The 11,401-nt window shown below is 47.8% G+C and overlaps 2 long non-coding RNA genes across 2 annotated transcripts; both read left to right on the top strand.

Moving 5' to 3' along the window:
* The first annotated feature begins 1,204 nt into the window (after positions 1–1,204).
* LOC138101546 (uncharacterized) lies at positions 1,205–1,822 on the top strand. Its single transcript, XR_011147183.1, has 3 exons — positions 1,205–1,322; positions 1,446–1,487; positions 1,588–1,822. It is a non-coding gene; the product is annotated as an uncharacterized lncRNA (long non-coding RNA).
* A 38-nt stretch (positions 1,823–1,860) lies between these two features.
* LOC138101548 (uncharacterized) lies at positions 1,861–3,188 on the top strand. The gene is made up of 3 exons (XR_011147184.1): positions 1,861–1,929; positions 2,010–3,043; positions 3,144–3,188. It is a non-coding gene; the product is annotated as an uncharacterized lncRNA (long non-coding RNA).
* Positions 3,189–11,401: the final 8,213 nt, after the last annotated feature.

The raw sequence follows: 11,401 nt of genomic DNA, 5'->3' as shown, positions 1-11,401 counted from the left end.
TACTTTTGATTGCAACTGTAGGGTGTGCAGCGCAGAGCAGTTCCAGTGTGTGTTGTCTCGTCCCGTGTGTGTTTTGTGTTTCTGGCATCCCTCGGATCAGATCTCTGTGCCTTTTATCCTTAAGGGGCTTATCATAAGCATTGGCCATCATCTCTAGGTTCTTGAACTTTCATACTTCTTGGTAGGATGCCAATGTCACTTGTTCTTTTACCAGTGGGCTTGGCCGCATCTTGGAATCACATCTTGGAAGCATTGAGTCAGATGTCTTTTGAGGCCTTGTTCCCGGCTGTACTGCCATCCATCCTTTCCAGCCGTGAGCTGTAATGTCCTGGGGCTTATAAGATTGTCAGGAGATGGGAGCATTCTAAATGTGGTATTGTCTCTCACAGCCATCTTGATCACTGTGACTGACAGTTCTTAGAAGAGGTCACTGTTACAGTCTTTTCTTCTGCTCCTTAGAGCCTCCTTCATCCACCATTGCCACACCCTCGGTTGTCTCTTTTGGCGTCGTCTCTTCTTCTTGCCATCGTTCTTCTTGCCGAGAGCTTTTTTTATCATCCTTGTGTCCTACTGTTTGTAGTATAATGTGTTGAGTTTGTGTCTCGCCTGGAATTGCTCTGCCCTGTAGAGTAGTCCTGAGGGGGGGTAGGTGGAGAAGAAAGGAGACTTTAGAGGGAACCTTTTGCTTTGCTTAGCCACCTGAGCCATGCCTCGGACAGAGTGACTGTGGCCAGTCTGTGTGGTGTTCAGTGGAGATGTGGGAGTGGTGCAGTGGTGTCTTGCAGTTTTATAGTAGTTTGTCCTAAGGCCCACTGTTGTGGGATCCTAGGCAGTTTGCTTTGAGGAATGAGAACTTGGGAAAGGCTAAGCTTTCCCTGTCTGTCTGGGTAACTTTGACAAATAATTCTTTTGCAGATGGATAGGATGTAAACCTGATATGAACAGAGGAGGCCAGAGGAGCACAGCAACGAGGTGGGTCGGTGCCTGAAGTCCAAGCTATGGCCTGACTTTGGGCTCTACGTTTACCTCACTGTTGGGACTTTCATTTTGAAGATGTGAAGTGCTTGAAGCAGCAGGGTATTGGCACCGGGGGGACCATGAGCTGGATGAGTATTGATTCCAGCACAGAACTGGATGTTACTGGAGTTGTTGTATTAGTGATGAAACTATAAGTAGCCTTTGATTTTTTGTGTTTTACAGGTGGTCTGCAGCATTCAAATTGCTACTCCAACATGAGAGACACCCTTCCAGACAGAGGTCACAGTCGAGCACTTTCAGGTGGAACCTGCCTCGGCAATGCAGCACTTTTGGACACTACATCGGTATGTGCCTTTCCATTTTGTTTTGCCCCTTCTCCCTTGGGAAGGTTGGTCATCATTCAGCTTTTCAGGGGTGGTGTTTCATGGTGGTTATGTTGCAGGGCTGTTCTTTGTCCTTATTTTTAGGAAGTAAACCTGGATATCAGCAGTCAAGGTCAAGTGAGTGAGGTAAGCAGTGACCAGTGGACACAACCAGTTATTGCTTGGGTGCCAAATTCTGGGGCAGCTCAAAGCATGCATTGTCTAAGCATCCATTTGTGTGTTTTAGGTGGCCCACTCGTATTATGCCTACAGGGGCTGAACCCCCTCATGGACCAGCTGATGGAGCCAGTTTATCACCCTTGAGCTGCCCCTGTGAGCCTTCCAGAACTATTACAGGACTCTGCGATGAAGCCTGTACCTTTTCTGTTTGAAGGTGCCATCTGGGCAGCCTTTGGCAATGGTTGAGGAGTTGCAGCGACTCGGGGAGGGAGGGAGGAGCGAGGGTCCACTCAAGTTTCAGCAATGCCCCATCACCTTGTCTCCTTTTAACCCAGGTATACCCTGTGCCGGCAGCCTTGGAGTGCGGCCACGGTGTATGAGCCGAGGACCGGGGCGTTCTCAGGAGACGGTGAGTAGTGGAATTGTTGGGTTTTGGCTGATGTGCTGCTGAGTTCAGGCACTGATGTTTGGTTTTCTTTCTTGTAGTAGACTAAGAGAGAACAGCTCACTGAGGGCAGGAACTCCCCAGAGGACGAGGCGGCCTTCTTTTGCACCTGATGAGGATTTGCATCCCTGGATATCCGAGAGCTAAGTCGAGGGCTACACCTCAGGGAGGGGGATGAGAGTGGTGTGCTGGGTCAGGACTTGGTGGGAGGGATTTTTGAATTAGCTTTGGAGATGGGGATGTCCACGAGAGGGCCCCTTAGGCCGTGTAAAGGGAAAGTCTCACTTTTGATCACAATGCTGAGGTGTACAGGGCAGAGCAGTCCCGGTGCGTGTTGTGTCACTTGTCTATTGTGTGTTCTGTGTCTTTTGGGCATCGTGTCACATGTCTTCTGCCTTACCCCTTTGAGGGGCTTATCAGAAATGCTGGGCATCATCCTTAGCGTCTCCTTTGCATTCCTTGGCCCGACGCTGGTACTCTTGAACCTTTGACTTGCAAGCTTGGACATGCATCGGAATCGCATCTCTCTTTAGCAATATCGAGTCAGACACCTTTTACAGTCTTGTTCTGAGCTGTATTGACAGCTGTGCACCACAACGATCCATTATAACAGATTAGGACTTGTGAGAATGCGAGGATAGGTGGAGGATTCCAACCGTATGGTTCTCGGGCATCCATCTTTGCGGTTCTTGGCATAAGTCCTTCTGTTAGGGTCTTTTTCTGCCGGAGTTCTTTGAGCCTCATCGGCCTCATCTAGGTCATCTCATTGGTAATTCTTCTTGCTGAGAGTTTCCTCTCCTTGTTGCATCCCCTTGTTTGTCATCTCCTGTGTCACAGGTGTCTGTGTGTTTGGGCCGGGGCTGCTTTGCCCTGCTACATGGTCTGGGTGTAGGTGTAATAGGATAAGTCCTAGGGACTTGACATTTGTAATGTAGGGATTAGTTGGACTCAAGATGGTATTTCTAGATTGACACAAGATGTCTGGAGCTGGTAAGTTCTCATGCAGTACTTTGACTTTTGTCGTAACTTTCTTTCAGCTGCAGAGGGATTGAACCTGTGACAGAGTGCCCCATACCAGGTGAGGTGGTTCCCACAGGAAGGTCAGTCACCATTTGTCTTTGCAGGGCAAGTGTAAATGGTGACCGTGTTACAGCTTTGTTCTTCATCTTTATTTGTAGGAAGTAATGCTGAATAGCAGTGGTCAAGGTCGATGGAGCGAGGTGAGCGGTGACTGGTGGACAGAATGAGTTGTTACTGCTTGGGTATCAGTTTCTGGTGCAGCTCTAAGCATCCGTTTTTGTTTGTGCATTTTAGGTGGTCCACTGGGAAGGTGTGCTGGCCCTGGGGATGCTGGAGGCCAGGTGCGTGCAAGCTTAAGGTATGGGTGTGGTGTACTTCAGTTGGAGCGGGGAGGCTGTGGTTTCAGTCTCTCAGCATGTTTTTCTGCTTTGCTTCTCTGCAGGTGCTGCTGCTGCCCTAGGCATGCCAAGGGACAGAGGCGAGCAGGTGAGTTGGCATTTAGGTGGGGCGACTGATAGGTGAGAGGTACGTGGCAGCATGTGAAGCGTGTCCCTTTTCGCTTTGCAGGTATCGTCCGGGCCACCTCCGGAGTCGGATGAAGATTTGAGGTGAGCCTGGGCCAGCGGTGCAGAGGGAGCCTGCGCATTATTCTTCTGGAGGGCAATAGTCACAGGTTGTTTTGTTGTCTTAGGTACCACAAGTAGGTGCAGAGCCTAAGTTTGGAAACGGCCGGTAAGCGATGAGCCTCGGCAGTTATGAGGGAGAGGGGCGTTGTGCAAGGGGTCACTTCTGGGACGTGTCATCACAGTCTGAATTTTGTCATTGTTCTCTGTCTTTTGCAGCCGCCCAAGTGGACTGTGGGCCATGTATTGACGTCCACGGTGCTGAAGCAATGTTTTCTGTCGAGGATGGATTTCGTCTGCTGGTCTTCAGAGAGCTAAGTGTGGGGACTGTTGGTTGGGAGAAGGCAAAACACCTTTGGAATCACAGGAGGCAATTTGAAGTTAGCTGAGAGGAGAGGGCTGTATTGGGCCGGGCCCCTTGGAGGTTAAGGGAGTTTTTCTTCAGCATCACTCGAGCCTTTGCCGGGCCGGGCAGTTCCAACCCATCTCCATGTTCTCGTGAGCTTCGCATCACTGGATTTTGAGTCCTGATGTCATTGTCCGTCTTTTCACCCGAGGAGCCTGCCTTCGGGTCTGGCATGATTGCCATGGTCTAAATTTTGCCTACTCTTCAGTGGAGCCACACTCTTGAGCATAACACGTGGGCATCTTGCATCTTGGCCATTTGTCGGTCGGTCATGTTTTGAGATGTCACTTCAGCCTTTGGCGGCAGAATCCTTCTCTAGGGAACCCTTTGTATCACCTGGCAGTCGTTGCCTCCTTCTCTAGGCCTGCTGCACTTCTTGAGCATCCTCTTACCAGCTTTGGCACTAACTTCTCATAGGGAGTTTACATTTCACTGTCACATACTACTGCCGTAGCGCCTTCTTTCCTTCGGCATCGTGGGCCTCTGGCTCATCTTGCACTAGGAATCTTGGGCCCATCAGGTGAAACTGCTGGGCAGTTTCAATTTGTGTCTATGTGATGTGGTTTGTGTCCGTTGTCTTCAGTGTCACAGGGCTTTGTGATGTCTCAGTTCTTTACAGGCATCGTTCTGGGCCATATCGGCAGCGGGAGTACTTGCATACTTTTCTGGATTGGGCTTATTCTGGCATCTTTATGGTTTTGCTTTTTGAGACCAGAAGTACACAAGATGTTCCTATCCGTCTTCCTTCTCAGTTTTGGTAGTATCTTTTTTCATGTGCCATTCCCTTGGACTTCTATATGCAGTGTACTAGACCCTCCTCACTGCAGTAGTTCCATAGCTTCCGTCGTCTCAAAGCATCCTGGTCTCAAGAATTTATCTTCTGAAGCGTTCTCTCAAGTCTTCGTGTCATCTTTGCTTATATTTGATGCACTGTGTGTCCATGTGCCACTTATGCTTGGAGCTGCCCTGCCCTGGCACATTCAGTCGTGGCTCATTTGAACAGTTTTAAAACTCTCCTCACTTGTCTGTGGGCTTTTGGGTAGAAAGCTTATGGGCCTGGTGTGGGGATAACTCCTAGCTGTCAGCTACTTGTAGACTGCCTCATGCTGTCTTGCAGGTCCCCGAGGCAGATTTTGATCCCTATGGTCACTGATGTTACCAATTTTCCCAGGGTCTACTGTTCCACATCAAGGAGAAGCAGACGGAAGATGCTTTAACATCTTCTTTGGGAGGGATGTTTCTAGTAAGGGCTGCAGTCAGAGTGTAAGCTGAAGAAGGGGTGTCTGAGAGTGTGTCTGTCTGTGTGTGTGTTGACTGGCTCTAACCTTATGTGTGTGGTGTTTTTTGCCTTTCAGGTTCTTCAGTTCATTTTAAAATTTTGAATACAAAAAGCCCAGCCGGTCCTGCCCATGCTGTGGGGTTAGTCAGAGGGACACAGGGTTCCTCTTCTCCTCTCTGCTGGGATGAACTGCCTAGGGAATACCATTTCTGACAGCCCAGTCCTACTTGTGTCTTTTGGAAAAGGGCAGAGGTGAAGAGGTAACTGCCAGAGTTCCTTGGGGATGATGGAGTTGTGGTGTTTGGCTGTGCCCGGAGGGGCAGGTTGGGCATTATTTGTGTGTCTGAGGACTGGTTTGGGTGTTGGGGAGCCCAGGGAGCTGAGCTCTCAGTGCATTCCCAGCTCTCCCAGGGGTGGGAGCTGGTGCAGGGCTGGGTGACAGCCTCTGGTTGGGCTCGGGGCAGGCACTGGCCCCGGCACAGACACGGGGTGGTTTGGGGACGCTTGGGGAGCAATGGGAGGAAAATGAGGGATGGTGCTGGGTGGAGAGATCAGCCTGTGCTCGTGTCAGTGCAGCTGTGCAGGGCACTGGGATCTGGGTAAAACTCCAGCTCTCCTGGTGTTCAGGGATGCAAGGTCTGAGGGACTGGATTTACCTGGGGCTTTCTAGGAACAAGGGGAAATGTGGTGCCAGAGCTGTGCCCCGTCAGGTTGTGTTTCCCTTTGGGGACAGGGAGTCTCTGGGCTGAGGTGAGATTGCTGTGTGAGTGGCAGGGAACAGGGAGCTCAGAATTGCAGGCACTGATGGAATAATTGTCTTAGGTCTATTTGGTTTGTGTTTGTGAAAACTGGGATTTGGGCTGGAGAGGTGCTCTTGGGAACAATGGATAGAATACATTTGCTCTATGGATGTGTAAGGAAGGACAGGGAAGGGGAGTATTTATAAATTGTTACCAGTATTTCATGCAAATTTGGGGTGGAGCGTTGATGTAGGTGGGTGGGTTTGGCTTGGGCCTGTCAGGACTAACCACAAAGAATCCAACCAAGCCCCTGACCCCTCAAGGCATCTGTGAAACACTTCCACAGAAACCCAAGTCAGAAATCCAGTGATAATGGAGGTAAAATTATAGGTAATTGCCTATGATCGGTGGGGAATTTCCTTTGGAATTATCAACCAAGGCAGAGCATATCTTTCAGCTCTTTTCCTGGTGTGCAGTTTCCTCTCTGGTTTAAATGAGTTTGTGTGCTCCTGTTAACAAGCAGTGTGTTTTCACCCTGAAATTTGGGGTGATAGTCTTTCTCTAGTGTTTTTCCCACAACTGAGTCATCCTTTCCGTGAATAGTCCATGTTGTTCTACACAGCTGCTTTGGCCCTGGGTCAGAGAGAGAGAAGGGAAATGACTTTTTAGGGCGTTGAAATTTCTCCAGGCAGGAGTGGGACGGTCTTGCCCCTCCCCAAAGCCCTGCAGGCGCATGGGAGTAGCTCAGTGCCGGCGCAGCTCTCTGAGCAATAACAACGCTTGGGAGGTTCGAGTGTTGATAACAACTCTCCTGTCTCTTGGTAGCAGTCCTAGGTGGAGGAGAGGAAAAAAGGAACTTGTGTTATTCATGGAAAACCTTCTGCTGTTTCTTGTGCAGACTTTTAGATCTTTGTATGATTTACTATCCAGTGTCTGTAGGTAGAGAATGACTTATTTGAGGTAAAAATTGAGATAATCAGTAATGGACAGGTATGGAAAATGTTTGAAGTAAACTTGAGGTGACCTGTAGTGGAGAGCATGAAGATTTTGAAGTAAACTATAGCAATCAGTTGTGCACAGGTAGGGAAACTTTTGGGGGTAAAATACAAGGTCATCTCTAGGTGAGGGAATGAACACTTTTTGAGGTAAACTGAGTGAATCAGTTGTGGAAGTATTAGTAAATTCTGGGGGTGAAACTTGATGTAACCTCCATGGTAGAAAATAAATAAATGTTTTGAGGTAAAAAGGAAGTCATCAGTGTTGGAGAGGCAGGGAGATTTTGAGAGTAAATTTGAGTCTGTAGTGCAGAGAATGAACATACTGAAGTTAAAGGGAGGTAGTAACTTGTAGACAGGGAAAAAATTTGGGGGTAAAGTCTGAGGTAATGTCTAGGGGAGACAACATTTTTGAGCTAAACTGAGGCAGTCACTAGGTGACAGGTTGGAAAAGTTTTGGGGGTAGAAATTAAAATGACCTGTTGGGCAGAGAATGGACATACGGAGGTGAAAATCAGGTAATAAGTAGTGGACAAGTAGCAATAATTTTGGAGGTGAAATCTGGGGGGATGTGTGGCAGGGAGAGCGTACATCGTGAGGTAAAGTGAGACAGTACTGGAAAGATAGTGAAATATTTCATAGTAAAACTTGATGAAATCTCCAGGGCAGAAAGAGAATATTTATAGGTCAAAAAGAGTAAATAGTTAGCGGGCAGGTAGGGAAAATACTGGGGGTAAAATCGGAGGTTATCTCTAGGGGAGAGAATGAACATACTGAGGTAAAAATCAGGCACTGAATAGTGAATGTTAGGGAAATTTTGAGGGGTAAAGCTGGAGATAATCTCCAGAGTAGTGAATGAATACTTTCTTGTAAAAAAGAAGAAATCAGAAGTGGACAGACAGGGACAGCTTGGAGGGAAAATCTGAAGCAATCCCCAGGGAAGAGAATGAACATCATGAGGTAAACTGAGGTAGTCACATGCGGAGACACAGTGAAAATTTTGGGGATAGACACTGAGACATTCTTGAGGATACAGAAAATTACTTTTTGGGCTAAAAATGAGATGATGGGTAGGGCAAAGCTTGTGGGAAAAACTTGAAACAATCTGTAGGGCAGAGCATGAGCATTTTGATGGAAAAATGAGATATTTATTCTTTACTTCCCTTTGGGCTAACTTAATCTCCACCCTTCCATGAGCAATTCCTTGGCTTCTCCTGGAGAAAACCCCACGGCAAAGGCAGTCTGCAAAGGAGCCCAGAGCTGTGCTTGGAGCAGAGAGTGCTGAGGCCTGCATGTGCCTCTGCTGCTGCAGGCTGGCAATATCCCCATGGAACAGACTGGGAAAATGGGATTAGAGGGAGCACAGTCCCTTCAGGGAAGGGGTTTTCTCCTGTGCACATCAGGCGCGGGGCAGGAAGGGAACTTTGGAAATCAGCTGATTTCCCCCAGAAAGCATCACTCGCATCAAGAGCAAAGGTTGGTTTGGGTGTGAGCACTTGAAATAACTTGGAAAGAGAAGCAATCACCTTTTGCTGCTTCTTTCTTTCTTGCAGATGCTGGGATTGCCTCTGTGGACATGTGCTGAGCTCTCCCCGCAGGGAACTGTCAGCCCTGAATGCCTGTGCAATAACTGCAGCTGCCCAGGCAGGCACAGTTTTTTCAAAATTATTTTTCTCGGACCGAGCACATCTCCTCAAGTTCCTTCTCACTTCCTGCATCCTGGAAATGCAAAAAGGGAAAAGATAAATGTGCAGCTCAACTGAAACAAAAAGCATCATTTCCCTTCTTTCTTGTTTTGTTCTTAGAGCCTGTTGGAGTGCTGGCCTGGATTTGGGAGGAGCCAAGTAGCCTGGAGCAGTGAGGTTTTTCCTGTCAGACTTGGCTGTCCTGTGCAGGGTTCACTGATGCTGTGAATTGCAATCCAGGGCATCTTCAGGCTCCTGGTGCTTGGGACGTGGCGTTTGGTGTGCAGAAAACATCCCAGGCTGTCCAGCTTGGGTGTGGCTGTGCATTTGCACAGTTCCTCAGAGTGGGAAAAGGCCAAGAGAGCGATGGGAAGGTCTTTCTTCCAGGCCTGGGCATTCTCAAGACACCTCAAGGATGTTTTTTAAATGTTTCTTGTCTTTTGTTTCCCAGCCCAGGGCTGAGCTGGAGAACGGTGGAGACAGTGGCAAGCAGGAGTCCCATGTTTACATCTGCCCTTGGATTCCAGTTTCTCCCAGTGGGTCTGTGCTGCCCGAAGTACAAAGGAAGGAGGTGTTGGAGTACCTGTTTGTTCACCTGTTAAGCTTGGAAGAGATGCCGAGTGTGAAATTCCAGGGGTGCCGGCTCCTTGCGAGCTGTTGGTTGCTCAGGAGATGGGGTCGGGGAAAGGGGGGGGAGAGTCCAAGCACAGCACAGTGGTAGGAGCTGGGTTTGCATCTCAATCTAAGGCATCTCAAAGCCTGATAAGCTGGAAAGAAGACTTTGCTGTGTTAATGCACAATTGCATTTTTGTGCCATTTTTTGAAATTAGGGCTGGGATCAACCTGGGGAGGAGGTTGTCTGGCACAATTCCCTGTGCCCTGCTTTGCCATGAGGAATGGATGCCTGATCTCTTTGCAGAGAGCTGCTGCTGATATAGATTTCTCTGTTTCTATAGTGAATTTATCCCAGTACTTGGCTGCTATAAAGAAGTCTCCTCTTGCTGCAATTTCCCCCTATTACATTTAAGATCAGCTCCAGCTGAGTTAGAATTTAATCCCGACCTTTCCTCCCTTTTTTTTTCCAAGAGGCCTCAGCTATCTCACTATTTCTTTCCTCTCTCACCCTCCAGGTCCTGTTTTTCAGACCTTTCCTTATAAAACCCTTGATAACCCATTCCCCACTTACGGCTTTGTTGTAGCCTTGTTTTGCTACCTTCTGGGTGCTGTGGATGAAGGTCTGGCTTTGAGGAGCACGCCCTGCTCCCTTTGCTCAAGGGATTGCAGTTATTCCAATCTCCTGCTGCTGAGGGCTGCCTTAGGCTCTTGCTGAAATGAAAAATGTCCAGGAAACTTTTCCTTTTTTGAGATTAGACTGGTTGAGATATGATCATGATGGTTAAAAACCCACAGTGCAAATGAAGGTTTCCCCCTTCTTCCCCCCTGCTCCCCACTTGCTCCATGCTCAGTCCTCTCCCTGCACAGTTCATTCCTTTGTAATCACAACTGCTAAGGAAACCTTTCTAATCTTGTCAATTGGCAATGCAACTGCTTTTAAATTCTGTTTTAAAATAGGTTTTGAAGTCAGGCTCTGCCCTTGCTATTGATTTGAATTCTTGACTGAGTAAGTTATTGGTGCTTAAGAAGCCCTTTGTTGCTTTAAAGCCTTTCTCCAAGGGTCAGAGAATAACACTGACAGGGAGTGAAGGAGCGCTGCCCAGTAGTTGCTTAGAAAGGGAGTGTGTTAAACCAGGTTTCTTTAAAAGCAGTTTTGAGTAAGTGAAATTCAGGCACTTGAATTACTTTGGGAAATGGTCCATTTAGGATAGGTCCACACTGACAGAAGCTGTTTCTCTGAGGTCAGTCCATGCTTTGATCAGTGCAGGGCCTTCCCCTCAAGAAACGCATGAGCCAAGCCCAGCAAGGTAGAGGAAAAGACAGACACAAGTTCAGCTTAGGGAGCTGCACGGGTGAAATCCCATGAATATGCCTGGAGCATGGCCTTCCCCAGCAGCTTTTCTTACAGTTAAATTCTTAAAAAAGCTAGAAGCTGATGCTCAGTACTTTGGGATCTGGCTCAAAACTGCGGAGAGGATAAACTCCCTTACTGGAACTCAGGCAGTGGAGTGCCCACAAGCCAGCAGCCAGATTGCTTCTTGTTCAGCTTCATTTCAACGTCGTTTTTTTGTTGTTTTGGTTGGTTGGCTGGTTTTAAAGTATTCTTAGAGATGCTACAAGTGGAAGAAGAGAACAGAAATAGAGTGGAGCACCACTGGCACATTAACTGATATTTTACTGTTCCTCTTTTTCTTTTAAAAATATATGTAGATAACATGAACTTTTAAACTCTGTGATTTGGGAGAAACACTCTTTTTTCTCCCTCTCTTTGGAAGAGATATGCAAGTCCTGAGCCGTTGGGCCAATGCTTGCTGCGTTTTGTTTACGTTTTTACAATCAAACAAGGGGCTGATAAGATTGACAAGGAAGATACAACTCAGGAGCTCACTAGGCAGCAGACTCTTTGGGTGATGCAGTAGGGTATGAAGACTGTTCTCCAGTGCAAGATTAATCCATAATAACATGCTCACTGACATAAAAGTCACTTCTTATAAGCCACTTCTTATTCCCTGAAGTGCAGGAGCTGAGGTGTTTGACAAAGCCTTGGCAGAATGATGAAGTAGATCCCTGTCA

The sequence above is a fragment of the Aphelocoma coerulescens genome, unplaced genomic scaffold (genome assembly GCF_041296385.1).
Source record: "Aphelocoma coerulescens isolate FSJ_1873_10779 unplaced genomic scaffold, UR_Acoe_1.0 HiC_scaffold_335, whole genome shotgun sequence".
NCBI lineage: Eukaryota > Metazoa > Chordata > Aves > Passeriformes > Corvidae > Aphelocoma > Aphelocoma coerulescens.
This window is presented reverse-complemented; position numbering and strand designations above follow the sequence as displayed.